We start from the raw sequence: 16,646 nt of genomic DNA, 5'->3' as shown, positions 1-16,646 counted from the left end.
TATGCTGTGGAACCGTGTCCAACTTGCAAGGTGGACACGGTTCTATGTTCATAATTACTGAACTATATGTTCATAATTATAAAGCTATATATTCATAATTTTTGAACTTGATATTCATAATTATTGAACTCTATATTCACAATTATAGAACTCTATGTTCATAATTACTTTACTATATGTTCATAATTATAAAGTTATATATTCATAATTTTTGAACTTCATATTCACAATTATAGAATCTCTATATTCATAATTATAGAACTATATGTTCATAATTATGTTCACAACTCTATGTTCATAATTATAGAACTATATGTTCATAATTTTTGAACTATATATTCATAATTATGAACAGTTTAGGAACCGTCTCCACCTTGTAAGGTAGACACGGTTCCATAGCATAATTTTCCCTAGAAGTGAACGAGGGTCTCGTTCAACATACATATATACTAGAGTTAAACTACGTCGTATCATAGCATATCTAACCCTAACCCTAATATATTTCTGGTATTCGGGTGGGTGGGATATCAAAATATCCTACCCTATCAAAAATCATTTTTTCAACGTCGTTTAGTCATGCGGTTCGAATATGCCTTCTTGAATGCGAATCGGTCAGATGACCTAGTTTCGGATCTCGAACTAGACAAATTCGACGAATTGGGTCGGATTTACACCGTCCTTTCTGATCAGGCAAAACTCAAACACATAGAGGCCCCAGTTTAGTGCAACTTTGGTCTCGTTGCCATCCAATCCAATAAGCACAAGTACAAAAAATTACTTCCACACATAGTACATCTTCAATCTCAATTGTATTGTTCACAGCCTTTAATTTTAAACTGTAAACGATGTTTATCATTTATTAACTATATTATATTGATGAAATTTGAATTCCTAGCTAGATTAAGACATTCCAAATTCCAATGATAAATTTCAAATATAAATACTCCCTTCCTCCCTAATTGTTTGTCACATTTGCTTTTTACTTCGTTTTTAATGTGACATAACAAATGTTACTAACTTTTCAATTTTGCCCCTCAAAAGTAGATGTTGTTTGTATAAAGTATAATTGTACTTATTTCATTAGTTGTCTAGAAATTTGAAAAAGTCAAAAGGGTAAATTGAGAAATATAGAATGATAGTTATATTCAATTTTGGAAAGAGGACACTATTTTGGGACAAACTAAAAAGAAAAGTAAGACAGGTAAAATAGGAAAGAGGGAGTACTAAATAGTAATGCAAGTAAAGAAAGTTAAAGGATGGTAGAGAATGAATCTGTTTATAGCTAGACATCTCTATTGAGTGTGACAGCTGGTCTGAAGATTTAAAGATCGAACCTTCGACATTTGGTTAAGCATGGATGAGTCCTTGCCACTCAATCACACCCCCAAGTTTAAAAACAATATATATTTCTTAAAAGAAAAAGGTGCTCATATTATTAGGACTATTAGGACTCTATTATCCATATTAGACAAGGACTATATTATTCGTGTTAGACTAGGATTCTATCTAGCATCTCTATATATCTGCTCCTTGTACTCTCAGACATTATCATTGAATACAACACAATTATATTCTTATCTGGTATCAGTTAGCCGGGGTTTTCTTTTCCAACATCCATGTTCCTCACTTCGTAGCAGTAGCCGATGGCATCAAACCAAGATACATCGTATCAGAAGCGGTCCGGTCAACGACGTGACATTGATAATCCGTGTCAAATTTGTAAAGGTTTCGGCCACACGGGAGCCAATTGTGTTTGGCGTTATGATGATTCGTGTCAAATTTGTGACCGTTTTGGTCACACGAGAGCCAATTGTTTTTGGTGCTATGATGATCCGTGTCAAATTTGTAACCGTTTTGGTCACACGGGAGCCAACTGTTTTCGGCGTTATTCAGGGGCTCCCGGTTTTCAGGCCAATGTGGCCGTCTCTGGTGATAATGGTGATTCCAACGGTCCTCATCAGTGGTTCCCTGACACTGGTGCTACAAATCATGCAACGCCTGATTCTTCTTTGATGACTTCTGCGACAAGTTATGATGGGCCGGAGACTCTGCGAGTCGGCAATGGTACAGGTTTGCCTATTGTTAATGTTAGTTCTGCTTCGTTAGCCACTGATTCTATGTCTTTTAAGTTACATGATGTTTTGCATGTCCCTGGTCTCTCTTATTCTCTATTATCTGTCCAGCGTTTTGCAAAGGACAATAATGTTTTCTTTGAGTTCCACCCTCTTTGTTTCTATGTGAAAGACATTTTGACCAAGAAGGTTCTTTTTAAGGGACATGCGTCTGGGGGTCTCTACACATGGCCTGCGTCTTCTGCTTCCCCTGCTGCATTTGTTGCTGCACGGTCCTCTTACGTTTGGCACATGCGGTTGGGGCATCCTCATTCTCGAGGCTTACGTAAAATTTTAGCGTCTTCGTCTGTTGGTACATTTAATTCTAGTGATCTTCCGATTGTCTGTTCCTCTTGTCAATTAGGAAAATCTTCTCGTTTTCCTTTGTCTCGTGTCGAAACTACTAGTACGCATCCTTTGGAATTAATTTATTTAGATATTTGGGGCCCTGCGCCATTACTTTCTGCGTCTGGCTTTAAATATTTTGTGTTGTTTGTGGATGATTACAGTCGTTATATGTGGTATTATCCCATGCGTGCTAAATCTGATTTGTATGCTATATTTGATAAGTTTCGGTCACTAGTTGAACGTTCCTTTTCTCGCAAGATTATTTCTTTTCAATTTGATTTAGGGGGAGAATATAAAAAGCTTGGTTCCACTCTTGCGTCCTTAGGTATTCGTCACAGGCAATCATCTGCGTATACTCATGAACAAAATGGCAGGGTAGAACGTAAGCATTGGCATGTTGTTGAAACGAGACTAGCATTAATGGCTCAATCCTCTGTTCCGTCTCGTTTTTGGGATTATGCTTTTGAAACTGCGGTTTATCTAATCAATAAAATGCCCACTCCTGTCTTATCTGATAAATCTCCTCATTATCTTTTGCATCGGTCTCCTCCATCTTATTCATATCTGCGTGTTTTTGGGTGTTTATGCTTTCCAAATCTGCGTCCCTATAATCGCAACAAACTACAGTTTCGGTCATCCCCTTGTGTCTTTCTAGGATATCCTCCATCTTTTCGTGGCTATCGTTGTTTAGACACTAACACTAACAAGGTTTTTATCTGTCTCCATGTGCGATTCGATGAGGTTGTCTTTCCTTTTGTTGCTTATGTGGATTCGCAGGTTCCAAAACCACGCCCGGAGCCGTGGGGTGTTGCCCCAATTGTTTATGGTGGTGATCCGACGATTGTCACGGCTCGTGACCCTCCTGCCGCGCCCATAGCCGCTTCTGACCACCACCGCCAGCAGCCTGCTACTGCCGAGCCCGTGACCGAGTCTGAGCGGACAGTCACGTAGTCGGTCTCTTCACGCGCCCTCACCCGTTCGCTCTCATGGAATGAATACGAGAAGTTCGGGACCACATGATCATGTTGCTTTATCTGCTGCTGCTGTTACTCCTGAACCTACATGTTTTACTCAAGCGGTTAAATTTCCTAAATGGCGGGATGCAATGGATTTGGAATTTAATGCCTTGGTGCACAATAATACATGGAGGCTTTTTCCCTTTAAATCGGTATGAATGTAGTTGGATGTAAGTGGGTGTTTCGAATCAAGAGAAAGGCTGATGGTTCGATTGAGCGTTACAAGGCTCGGTTAGTTGCCAAGGGATTCAAACAAATTGTCGGCGAGGATTTCTTTGAGACCTTTAGTCCCGTTATTAAACCGACTACGGTACGTCTTCTTTTATCCTTAGCTATTTCTCGTGGATGGACTATTCGACAGTTGGACATACACAATGCTTTTCTAAATGGCAATCTCGCTGAGACGGTTTATATGCGCCAGCCCCCTGGTTATGAAGACAAAACGATGCCCGGGCACGTTTGTCTCCTTCAACGTTCTTTATATGGGCTTAAGCAAGCTCCCCGTGCTTGGTTCACTCGTTTGCATGATTTTCTGGTTTCTGCTGGTTTCTCACCTTCCAAGACGGATGTCTCTCTATTTATATATTCACATAGCAATACTCGTCTATATTTTCTGGTTTATGTGGATGATATTTTGGTTATGGGATCTGATCCGGTTCATGTGACTGCTCTTATTGACAAGTTGGCTCTTGAGTTTAAAGTTTGTGATATGGGTGTGCCCTCGTTCTTTCTGGGTATTGAGACCATTCCGTTGTCTGATGGCATGCTTTTGTCTCAACAACGGTACATGAAGGATATTCTAAAACGAGCAGGTATGGTTGAATGCAAACCCGTGGCTACTCCGGTTTCAACCACGAAGGCCGAGATTGATGCCGTGGTGTACCATACGTTGATCCCACTCAGTATCGCAGCTTTGCAGGTGCTCTGCAATATCTTACGGTAACTCGGCCTGATCTTTCCTATGCAGTCAGTCGTTTGTGTCAACACATGCACTCTCCCTCAACTGCGGATTGGGCGGCTCTCAAGAGGGTGTTACGGTATGTAAATGGGACACTACATCTTGGTCTTAAGATTACGTCTTTTCCTTCTCTAGATATTCATGCATATTCTGATTCGGATTGGGGTTGGCAATCCTGATGATCGCAAATCTACTAGTGGTTTTGCTGTATTTTTTAGGACTAATCTTGTCTCATGGGTTTGTCGAAAACAACGTACTGTGGCTCGTTCATCAACTGAGGCTGAATAGAAAGGACTGACTGATGTCTCTGCAGATGTTACTTAGCTCGTCTCTCTGATGAAGGAAATCGGGTTTGCGCCACCTTCTGTGCCCAAACTCTGGTGTGACAATCTGGGAGCTACTTATCTGTGTGCTAATCCGGTGTTTCATGCTCGCACCAAGCACATTGAGATCGACTACCACTTTGTTCGTGATAAAGTCGCAAAGAAGGAATTACAAGTCAATTTTATTTCTACCAAATATCAGATAGCGGATATTTTTACTAAGTCTCTTTCGTCTGTACGTTTTAATTTACTCCGTTGCAAGCTCAATGTTTTGGCTGACCAACCTTGTGCTTGAGGGGGAGTATTAGGACTATTATGACTCTATTATCCATATTAGACTAGGACTATATTATTCGTGTTAGACTAGGATTCTATCTAGCATCTCTATATATTCGCTCCCTGTACTCTCAGACATTATCATTGAATCCAACACAATTATATTCTCATCCATATCATGAAACTAAGGTCCCTGACCTGTCCGTGAAACTATTTTGATATTTGGCAACAATAGTGGATGACCAGCAGAGGATTAATTTTTTAATAAATAAAAGAATTAATTACTGAAATAGTCCCTTGACTATAGCGAAACTATCAATTTGGTCATTGACTATTTTTCTTGACCAATTAAGTCCCTCAACTTTAAAAATCTTAACCAATTTGGTCTTTCATTTGTTTTGTCGTTAGACATCCGTTAACTTGGGACCAATTGTAAATTGATAATTTCGATATAGTCAAGGGATCATTTCAGTAATTAATTTTCAGAGAAAATGGCACACAGAATGACCGAAATAGTCCCTTGATTATAAAAAATTACCAATTTGGTCCTGAGTTAACGGATATCTAATGGCAAAATAAATAAAGGACCAAATTAGTTAAGATTTTTAGAGTTGAAAAACTTAATTGATCAAGAAAAATAGTCTAAAATCAAATTGATAATTTCACTATAGTCAAGGGACCATTTCAGTTATTAACTCTAAACAAGATCTTTTACATTTCAGACTTGGGCTCAAGTCTTAGCAACCATAATTTGACTGATTTTTCTCCAATGCAATTAACTTAAAAATTTGTAATATGTTATTATTCAAGATTTGAAAACGAAAGTGGCTGTAGTTTAGTGGTGAGTGGTCGTGGAGACCTGGGCTTGAATCCCATCAGCTACAAAAATTTATATAATTTTGCATTTCTACAGTATTTAGGCCCCCAATACACTCATCTTTAATCAGTCAGTATTTGGGCCCCCAGTCCACTCATCTTTAAATATATCATGAAAATAAGGTCCCTGTTCATAGTAATGGTTATTGTCATTTCCATTATGAGATAATACCCACCGCCAAGGTGCATCCACTATTAGAATTTCATCAATTTAGTCATCAACTATCAAAATTATTCAATTTAATATCCAATTATGTCATTTTTATCTAAAATAATCTCTCGATTATTAGGATTTCACCACTTTGATCCTCGACTACTAAAGTTGCTCAATTTAGTCCCTAACTATGCACTTTTTATCTAAAATGATCCCTCGACTATTAGGATTTCACTACTTTGGCCTTCAACTACCAAAGTTGTTCAATTTATTCACCAACTATGCTAATGTTAACTTAAGTAAGATTATTGTGGATTTGTGGACCTTTTTGGAAAGTCAAAGACCAAAGTGGTGAAATTCTAATAGTCGAGAGACCATTTTAGGTAAAAATTGTATAGTTAGGGACTAAATTGAACAATTTTGGTAGTCGATGACCAAAGTGGTGAAATCTTAATAGTCGAGAGACCATTTAAAGTAAAAATTGCATAGTTATGGACTAAATTGAAAAACTTTAATAGTCGAGGACCAAATTAGTGAAATCCTAATAATTGAGAGACCAAATTGGGTATTAAATCTTTCCATTATATTCCCTTACCCCAAAAGCTGAATCCCCAACCCTAAGGGCCCCCCACACTCCGACCCAACAGAAGATGTGAGAGGATGTGAGTATTAACTCTTTCCATTATATTCCCTAGTTACATTGTAAGTAATCTCCTATACTGTAGCAAATTACACCATACTTAAAAGCCAAATATGGTTCTTCATCAAAAGGATTCATGTGTTAGGAGAAATCTGAAGCCTAGGTCCGGCCCCCAGTGTTACATTACTTTTGTGCCTTAAGAGTGAGTGGACTGACTTTTATATAAAACTGCAAATGAAGGACAATAATAATAATAATAATAATAATAATAATAATAATAATAATAATAATAACAATAACAATAACAATAACAATAACAATAACAATAACAATAATACTTCCTTTTTGTTTATAGTTTTGTGTAATTTCTCTAGCTCTTACCGTGTTTCTCTACCTAGGGGTGTCAAAGTGGGCCGAAGCCCGCGGGATGGCCCACACCCGCCCCACGGTGGGACGAGTTAGGGCTGTAGTAATTGACCCGTGCGGTGCACGAAAAATGACTTGTGAATTGCATGTTATATTGTGTTAATAAAATATTATAAGAATTATATAAAAAAAATATAATATTATGTTACATTAATTACAATCGATATTTTTCGTTAAAAAAGTTTAATTATAAAGATGTTAAATAAGCAGTTTAATAATTGAATAATTATTATATGAGGTATATATAAAGTATTTAATTAAAATATTTTATTGTAAATCATTGAAACACATATATATCGTGTGTTAGAAATACAACACAAAATATTAACCAAAGTTCTTTTAAAAATTATAAAGATATATACATTTATACGTATTTTATATATATATATATATATATATATATATATATATATATATTTGTATGTACGTATATATAAGTATACATGAGCCCAAGTCCTATTATTTTGCTGTTTATGGCCCATAACAATTACAGTCCAATATCCTGACCCGGCCCACCCCTATAAATTCTCTATAACCCACCGACAACCCACTCCACTACACCATTTCCTGTTGTCTCATCTCCTAGGTTATCCCTCACTCGCATGATCTATGTACAGAGATGCCCGAACAATTCTCACCAAGAACATCGATTCTAACTCAAAAGAGCTTTGATGTATTTTTTCTAGTTTTGATAAAGCCAGAATCTCACAAAGAACACATTTCGATTGAGTCAGAATACCGCGAAGAACCCATTTCGGAGGAACAGCTAAGTTATTTTGTACAAAAAATATCTATTTTCTAACTATTTATGTTTATATATATTTACCTAACTGTGCTCGCTTCGAGTATATGTATGAAATATCTTAGCAATGTTTTCCAGATCTAGTTTTTTACTTTTAAAGGAATATTGTCCAGAATATGACCATAGATGTAGATGAAATCCGAGATTTGGAACATGACGGTTGGAAATCTCCTCTTTAGTTATCATACAGATCTGGTAATTTTTTAATATATTTTTTTTATTTATACGTGTATTAGCAAGGTATTAGTTACTGAGTTTTTTTAATTTTTTGTTTATTCTGATCAAAATTCTCAATTAAATTAAATGGCTAACAATACACTGTAACTAAAAGTCAGATTTTAATTAGTAAATATTAGGTTCAATACTCAACCTATACAAAGTTTATTACTTTAGTATTGGAAAAGTGAACATAAATAGTCTTAATTAGTCAAATTTTAAGTAGTGATTGTAAGCCTCATCATCTATTATAATGGATTCATTATTCAAACATTAAAAAAATAACACTTATTCTATGCCTTTTTTTTTTTAATTTACATTTTTATTTTATATTTGAAGGCTTCAAAAGATGTATCAGTGAAGCAGTGAAGTTGATGCACTTTACCATTTTAACAGTAAAACCCCACCCTACAAAAGACCCATATCACAAACTAAATATATTCTAATACTTGATTATAGTTGAAATATAAAAAGTTCTTAGAATGTGGACATTGAAAAAGCCTTCAAATCAACTACATTGTCCATGCTTATTGAAAAGTGAAAACTCTGAAGGTCTTAGAATTTGAAGAGATGCTATATTGTTGTCTGGGCATTTTCTCTTTCCAAGAATATGTTGATCGTCATTTACTCACAATTTGATTCTTCTGCAAGAAGTATGTCAAAAGTAGTTGTAGATTTGAAGCCCTTGAATAAGGTGTGCTTAGAATGATCTATATGCATATATGAACACACCTGTGAATATTTCTCTCATTTTTATTTTATATTTGAAGGCTTCAAAAGATGTATTAGTGAAGCAGTGAAGGATGCACTTCTCCATTTTAACAGCAAAACCCCACCTTACAAAAGACCCACATCACAAACTAAATATATTCTAATACTTTGATTGTAATTGAAATATAAAAAGTTCTTAGATGTGGTCATTGAAAAAGCCTTCAAATCAACCACAGTGTCCATGCTCATTGAAAAGTGAAAACTCTGAAGGTCTTAGTATCTGAAGAGATGTCATATTGTTATTTGGGGATTTTCTCTTTCCAAGAATATGCTGATGGTCATTTACTCACAATTTGATTCTCCTGCAAGAAGTATGTCAAAAGTAGTTGTAGATTTAAAGCTCTTGAATAAGGTGTGCTCAGAACTCTACCTTTATTTGCATCTATATGCACATGTGAACACACCTGTGAATATTTCTCTCATTTTGCTGTACTTCGAATAAAAGGTTTTGAAACATGTATATATTTGCACACTATGAAAAATTAGAACAACAATATTATAAAGGAATATATTTTCTTGAATAAAAAAATAAAGAAAAAAAATAAAGAACAATGTTCACAATTACCTATTGGATCATGGAATACGCATTCTTTACATTAGTGTAAATAATAAATATCGGGCACAGTGTTTGTACTACAAATGAACTGCTAGGTTTGTTTACAATTAGAAGAGGTATTTATAGAATATGTAATTAATGCAAATCTTGTGGATACTAAAGAGTCCCAAAGGGACATGATGTTTAATAACAACATTTCGTTTTGGAAGAAGTATTACATGGAGGTTGAAGAGACTCCTTTTAAATCAGTCATTTACAATAAATCTATCTCATAATTAACATATGCATCCCAAAAGTCAGGCTCCAAACGACGCTGTATTTTGTTGGCGGGAATTGGAGCCAAAATCTTGTGGCCAAAAGATTCTGCTTTATTATATATAATAATAATAAAGAAGATATATATATATATATATATATATATATATATATATATTATAGTTATTATTATTATTATAGTTATATTATAATACAAATACTAATATGATTAATATTAATATCTATAAATTAAAAGCTAAGCCAACTATTCAAACTTCTCTCTGGCCGTCTCTTTCTCTCTGCGGAGTAAAGGGTAAAGCCCTAATTATATATTTCTTTCACAGTCTAATATATTTTATTATGATGTTAGACTTTGATGTGTTTTAAATTTTTATGATTGTGGATTTGTGAATTGATAGATTTTGAAGTGTGACCAGGACTATGTGGTCAAATGGTACTTGGGTTGGACTTTCATTTGGAAGGTTGTGAGTTTGAGCCTCAATGGATGCGTTATTGGCTGTTTTTGTTTCAGTAGATTGAGAAAGTATATGAACAGATACTACATTGTAATAGAGCAAAGGAGTGTGAACTTTTAGAATATTGAATCATTTGAATGCTTTTATTTCCATTATTATATTATATTATATTATATTATATATATATATATATATATATATATATATATATATATATATATATATATATATATATATATGAGTTAATATCTAAAATTGTCCTCGACTATAGTGGTTTTTCTCAATTTCATCCTAAACGACTTTGGTGACCTAATATAGTCCCAGACTTTTGTGTTTCGCTCAATTTAGTCCTAAGTTTGTTTTTCCGTCAAATAGGTGTTAAATAAAGGGACAATTCAATAATATCAATATTGACCTCTGTTTACTTTCAACCTGCGAAGTGAGAAATCTCTCCTTCTTACACGAATTACACCCAGAGTTACTCTCAGACCTACGAATCGAATTTTATATTCGCAGCTTTAGAAGTGATTCTGGGAGTAATTCGTAAAAAAAAGAGGGATTTCGCACTTCACATGTCTATGAATAAAGAGATGCCAATATTAAAATTATTGAATTGTCTATTTATTTAACAACAAATGGACGGAATAACAAATGGGGGACTAAATTGAGCAAAAACACAAAAGTCTGGGACGAAATTGATTAAAAACAGAAAACTCTGGGACTACACTAAGTCACCAAAGTCGTTTAGGACAAAATTGAGAAAAACCACTATAGTCGAAGACGATTTTGTGTATTAACTCATATATATATATATATAGTTGACTTTATTATTATTTTTTTAATTTATCGTAAGCCCGCGGGGCCCGCAAACCCGGGTGGAGCGGGCTAGGGCTTGGTAGTCCCCAACCCGTGGGCTTCGCGAGCCGGCCCGTAAAAGCCCGCAGAAAAAAAAAGCCCGCAGTGGGGCGGGCCGGGCCGTATTGACACCCCTGTTGAGCATATAGCCATTAATGTGCAATCCAACTATCAGCTTAGGTTTTTAGTTGAGATGGAGTACATGCTTTAATTTGGTATCAGAGCCATGCCAAAGGTCTTGGGTTTGAATCTCAAAAATGCCACCCATAAGTGACTATGGTTTACGCGTTGCTTGGAACTCACTGCACACGTGAGGGGGCGTGTTGAGCATATAGCCATTAATGTGCAATCCAACTATCAGTTTAGGTTTTTAGTTGAGATGGAGTACATGCTTTAATTACCCCTCCTCTCCTTTCAATATTATCTAGCATCTCCAATAGTTGTAGATTTTGAAAAGTTTTTGTAAGTGTGACTAGAAAAGAGAATATAGGAGAGCAAGGAAAAGGGGAAAAAAAAACCAAAAACAAAATCTGAAAAACAAAAAATAAAAGAGAAAAGGGTCAAATAGGCCCCAGAACATTTCGTGAAAAGTCAATTAGGCCCCATGAACTTTTTAAAAGTGCAATTGAACACATGAACTCATGATTTCGAGTCATCCGACCCCATTAGCAGGCTACCTTCCTAATAGGTGTCGGTAACTGCCCTCGTGGCTTGCCACATAAGCTATATTTTGATTATTTGGATTGCCACATAAGCATAAATAAATTAAAAAAACTTCTGGACGCCCATGTTCATCTTTTTCTTTATTATGCTTCACGCTCCATCATCTTCATCTTTTTATTATTATTATTATTATTATTATTATTATTATTGTCGTTGTTGTTGTTGTTGCTGTTGCTGCTGCTGCTGTTGTTGTTGTTGTTGTTGTTGTTGTTGTTATTATTATTATTATTATTATTATTATTATTATTAGGAGTAGTAGTTGTAGTAGCAGTAGCAGTAGCAGCAGTAGCTGTTAGGAATATTTTGTAAATTTTGATGAGCCGAATGTATTTTTGAAAAATCAAGTAGTCCCCATTTTTATTCTATTTGAGTCAGTTTAAATCTACAGAGTATGGTGCACCCATATCATGCAACCCATGTACGTTCGATGCTCAAGCCTTAAGAGAAGAGATTGTTGGAGATGTTAAGTCTATTCTACAAGAATCTACGGGTGGATTGAACACTAAAATGGATGCAATGGATACCAAGCTTGATGGTTATCACAAGGAGATGGTGGACCGTGCTCAACAATTGTTTAATAGGCAAGGCCTATTGAAAAACGAAATTGACACGGCAAAGAATGAGTTGAAGAATGATGTAATGAAGTTGTTCAATGAAATGGGAAAACATGGGCCCGAGACTACTTCAAGGCTCAAACTTTTGGAACAACAAGTGCAAGGATTACTTCAACAATCACGTATCAACATGGATCTTCTTGAAGGAGTTTGTGACAAGCAAGATTCTTCCACCAAAAGCTTTCAAAGGTTCATGGATGCTGCCGAAAAGGGGGAAGGATTAGCACGTCATTATGTCCAAGAGGACCCTTGGTGGAACTTGTTCGACCGTCAACAACACCTAGAAGCCGAGGGAGCATGATGGACTATTTTAAAGAAACTCGTCCTAGCTCGAGTTCAACCTCTCATCGTGTGTTGCCACCTACGCAGATTGCACCAATGCCACCAATGCCGAAGCCAATTGCTACAAGGATACAAAAATTGCAAGAGTTTCAAACGGAGTTCGGACACCGAAGTGAGCAAATGAGCGATGGCCGAACACTTGATGAGTGCATCTTTTGGCATGAAGCTGGAGTGTTGAAAGTACACAACATAAGAGAAGCTTATGGAAACTACATCACCGGACAAGTAGCCGCACCGTATCAACACAAAGGACTAGAGAAGGACTTCAAGAAATTGAGAGAATTCATCAATGCCAAGTTGAAAGGGAGGTAACAAATTTGGTTGACAAACTCAATTTTTGGTGTATAATATATTTTAGCTAGCACATTACTCTTTGATATCATATCTATGCTAAGCTAAAATGGGTTGAAAATGCATGACAATATTTCGTACCATACTAATGTCTCTTAGTTAATTTATTCATTTTGTGTTTTTATGTCACTAGAATTTAATTTGGACTTAGAATTAATATTGTAACACGTATAAAATGAGGATATAATATTTAGGGGGAAAAAAATTCAAGCTAAAAGAAAATTGAACACCCCACGATCAAAGTCTCATTAATACGATTAGGTTGTCCGAATTTTAAAATCTCTAAGTCACAATTTTTGTTAAACCCGTCAATTGGCTAGTCGAAATAAAAGCAATTAAAAAGAAATTATTTTTCAAAGTTGACAAAGCCAAAATGACTTGGGTATAAGTTTCGGCATCATCAAAAAGGGGGAAATTGTTAGGAATATTTTGTAAATTTTGATGAGCCGAATGTATTTTTGAAAAATCAAGTAGTCCCCATTTTTATTCTATTTGAGTCAGTTTAAGTCTACAGAGTATGGTGCACCCATATCATGCAACCCATGTACAAGTTTGGAAAATCACAAGTTGATTTTAGATGTTAAGCGGGATTATAGCTTAACACAATTATGATGTGGATTAGTCACCAAGAACCATGCTAGAGGAGTTGGAAGAAATGCGTGTGAGTTATGCCAAGTGATCCTAAGTTCGAATCTCAAGTGAAGCATAAGAAGTTTTTAACTTGCTTGGGAGACTAGCTTGGACCGTATGGGAGACTAGCCAATATGGAGACTAAGTAAGGCGAATGCACCAGATGAAGAAACACACCAAGTATGGTGGACCAAGCTTAAAATCGAAACAGAGCATCTCACCATGAACAAACTGTGAAGTTTTTACAGAGAAAATATCTGATATATTTTCATCTGAACATCAAGTTTTTATGGTGGAACCGGAGACGCTCGAAGAAGGCTGATTCGCGGAGAAATTATTTTATACTCAAGCAAGAATCAGCAGATAAATTATTTGATCAACTTGACATGTCAGAGCATTTATGAAGGACAAGAAATATCAAGCTTGCCGCGCTGAACTTATTTAAATTTTGGAGGCTACAAAATTCAAGACACGACAACGGGCAAATTATTCAAATCATCTGACAAAAGGAGAAAAGGCATCTACCTTATATTTCAGATCAAGTTGACAATATCTTTTGATCAACTACAATTCAAAATGGACGATCGAGATCGAAAGTTGATCAACGGGCAAATAGCTTTCACTAGCTATAAATTGTCCAAGCAGACTTGATGACAAAAAGAACCCCAGAGCGATTGAGCAGTTCAACAACTTGAACAACGGCTAAGACATACAAGCAAAAGATATAATCTAATTTTTCAATTAGCCGAAAAAGGGGGAAACAGAGCTTCATAGAATTACATTCAAGTCTGAGTGAGAGAAAAATTTTATCTCTTCGTAGACTTCCCTACCGAGTGTAGAAAGAGGGCGGAGTAACTGAAGAGAGTGAAAAACCCTGGTTGAGTGTAGCTTTGTGCGTAGCACTCGTTGTAAAGGGCAGAGTAACAAGAGAAGCTTGTGAAAACCCTGTGAGGACGTAGCTTTGTGCGTAGTTCTCGTGGTGTAGGAGTACAGCTTGGTGCGAAGGACTCGGGAAGGCGGAGTAACAAGAGGAGCTTGTGAAAAACCTTGGAGGAGTGTAGCTTTGTGCGAAGCACTCGGAGAAGTGTCGGTGGACACTTATTCACTATTGTAACTGGGTGATTGAAGAATAGTGAATTTCCTCCTTGAAGTGAAAGGAGAAGAGTGGACTAGGAGGATTACACCACCTTGAACCACTATAAATCTCTCCCTCTATTTACTTACTGCTCATATATATTTTGCGCATGCTTATTCTAACTGCGAACTAACCCGATTACGATTTATCGCATATCTTTATCTGTCTGGGTTTGATAGTTCCCACGTTTGCATGCAAGCCAAACTTTACGTACATCATCCTTGAACCATATCAAGTGTTTCTAACGTGTTGCATGTTTAGAATCTCTCTTTGAACACCGCACTAATTGAGCATAACACTTTACCGCTACTTATTCCGCTGCACACTCTAAGTTGTTTATCTTGTTGATGCTTGTTACTTAGAGTTGAAATTACCAAAGTGTTATTTGCCTTGTGTGTTTTCGAAGAAAGTTTGAAAAGTTAGAGAAGTCTATTCACCCCCCCCCCCCTCGCCTCTAGACTTCTCACCACCCTTTCGGGACCAACAAGTGGTATCAGAGCGGTTGTCTATTTGAGTCAATTTTGACTGCTAGATAGATCTCAAAATCTTCAAGATGAAGAGAGATATGTCTCTTGCTCAAAATTTGCTTTTCTCACCTGATAAATTTGACGATTGGAAAATACGTATGCAGGTGCACTTATCTGCTTTAAATGATGAAATGTGGGAAGTCATCACCACTGGTCCTATCCAAATCATGGAAGCTAATACTACTACCCCACGAGATCCAAATGCTCCACGATATATTCCAAAGCCAAAAATGGAGTGGACAAAGGAAGATAGAGGGCGAAATAACTTGGACAATATTGCCAAGGATATTTTGTTCAAAACGGTCGATGACACAATATTCCCAAAGATTCGAAAGTGCACCACAGCAAAAGAAATATGGGATACTCTCATTAGTATCGGTGAAGGCGATGAACAAGAAAAAGACAACAAACTAACCATTGCCATGAAGAGATTCGAAGATTTCAAAATGCTACCGAACGAAAGCATCACCGACATGGAAGCTCGATTGATCAAAATCCTTGGAGAAATCACGGATCTGGGAAAGACCATTACCCAGAAAGAAATATCGCTCAAAGTGTTACGCAGATTACCTACAAATTGGGATATGAAGGTGACCGCAATGCGCGATCATAGAGATCTAAGGACATTAGCTACGTATAAACTCTTTAGTGATCTTAAGGCGTATGAGTTCGAAATGAAGACACGAGTCGAGGAAGAACGTGATGAACGAACATCCGCATTGATGGCCGAACAACCTTCTTCATCAAGGTCAGTAGTAAATAATGATTTTTTATCTGACGAACAATTTTCTTTATTTGTTAGGAAATTCAAGAAGTTCATGAGAAAGAACAAAGGATCACCACAAGGAAATTTCATTCGAGAAAATAGAAGATCAAGAAGGGAACCGGTCGAAGATAACACAAACGTGTGTTACAATTGTAAAAAGCCTGGACATTTTATGGCCGAATATCCACACCCCAAGGCGAACAAAAATTCGAATACTTCTCCACAAGTGGAATACAAATCCAAAGAGAAGAAATTCAAAAAGGGCAAACGGAAGGCACTAATAAGTGATCCTTTAGAGGCAAGTGAATCTGAAGAATCATCTAGTGACGAGAGTGATTCATCACAAGAAGATACGGCGCTACTATGTCTAGTGGGCAAAACATCCGAACATGAGGAATGCTACATGTCGTGTGAAACTGACGAAGATGTATCTTCTAGCTCTTTTAGTTCCGTTGACACTTCTTTCCAGACTCAAGAATCATTTCAAAGTCTTATGTAA

At 36.4% G+C, this 16,646-nt stretch overlaps 1 long non-coding RNA gene across 1 annotated transcript; it reads right to left on the bottom strand.

Annotated features, from left to right (window-relative positions):
- Nucleotides 1-1,149: 1,149 nt before the first annotated feature.
- LOC109162288 lies at nt 1,150-15,634 on the bottom strand. The gene is made up of 3 exons (XR_002051060.1): nt 15,623-15,634; nt 3,847-3,852; nt 1,150-1,223 (listed from the first exon to the last, which is right to left on the bottom strand). It is a non-coding gene; the product is annotated as an uncharacterized LOC109162288 (long non-coding RNA).
- Between the last annotated feature and the right edge of the window lie 1,012 nt (nt 15,635-16,646).

Source organism: Ipomoea nil, unplaced genomic scaffold (genome assembly GCF_001879475.1).
Source record: "Ipomoea nil cultivar Tokyo-kokei standard unplaced genomic scaffold, Asagao_1.1 scaffold2928, whole genome shotgun sequence".
Lineage (NCBI taxonomy): Eukaryota > Viridiplantae > Streptophyta > Magnoliopsida > Solanales > Convolvulaceae > Ipomoea > Ipomoea nil.
The sequence above is the reverse complement of the archived record's forward strand: the minus strand, read 5'-3'. Positions and strand labels throughout refer to the sequence as shown.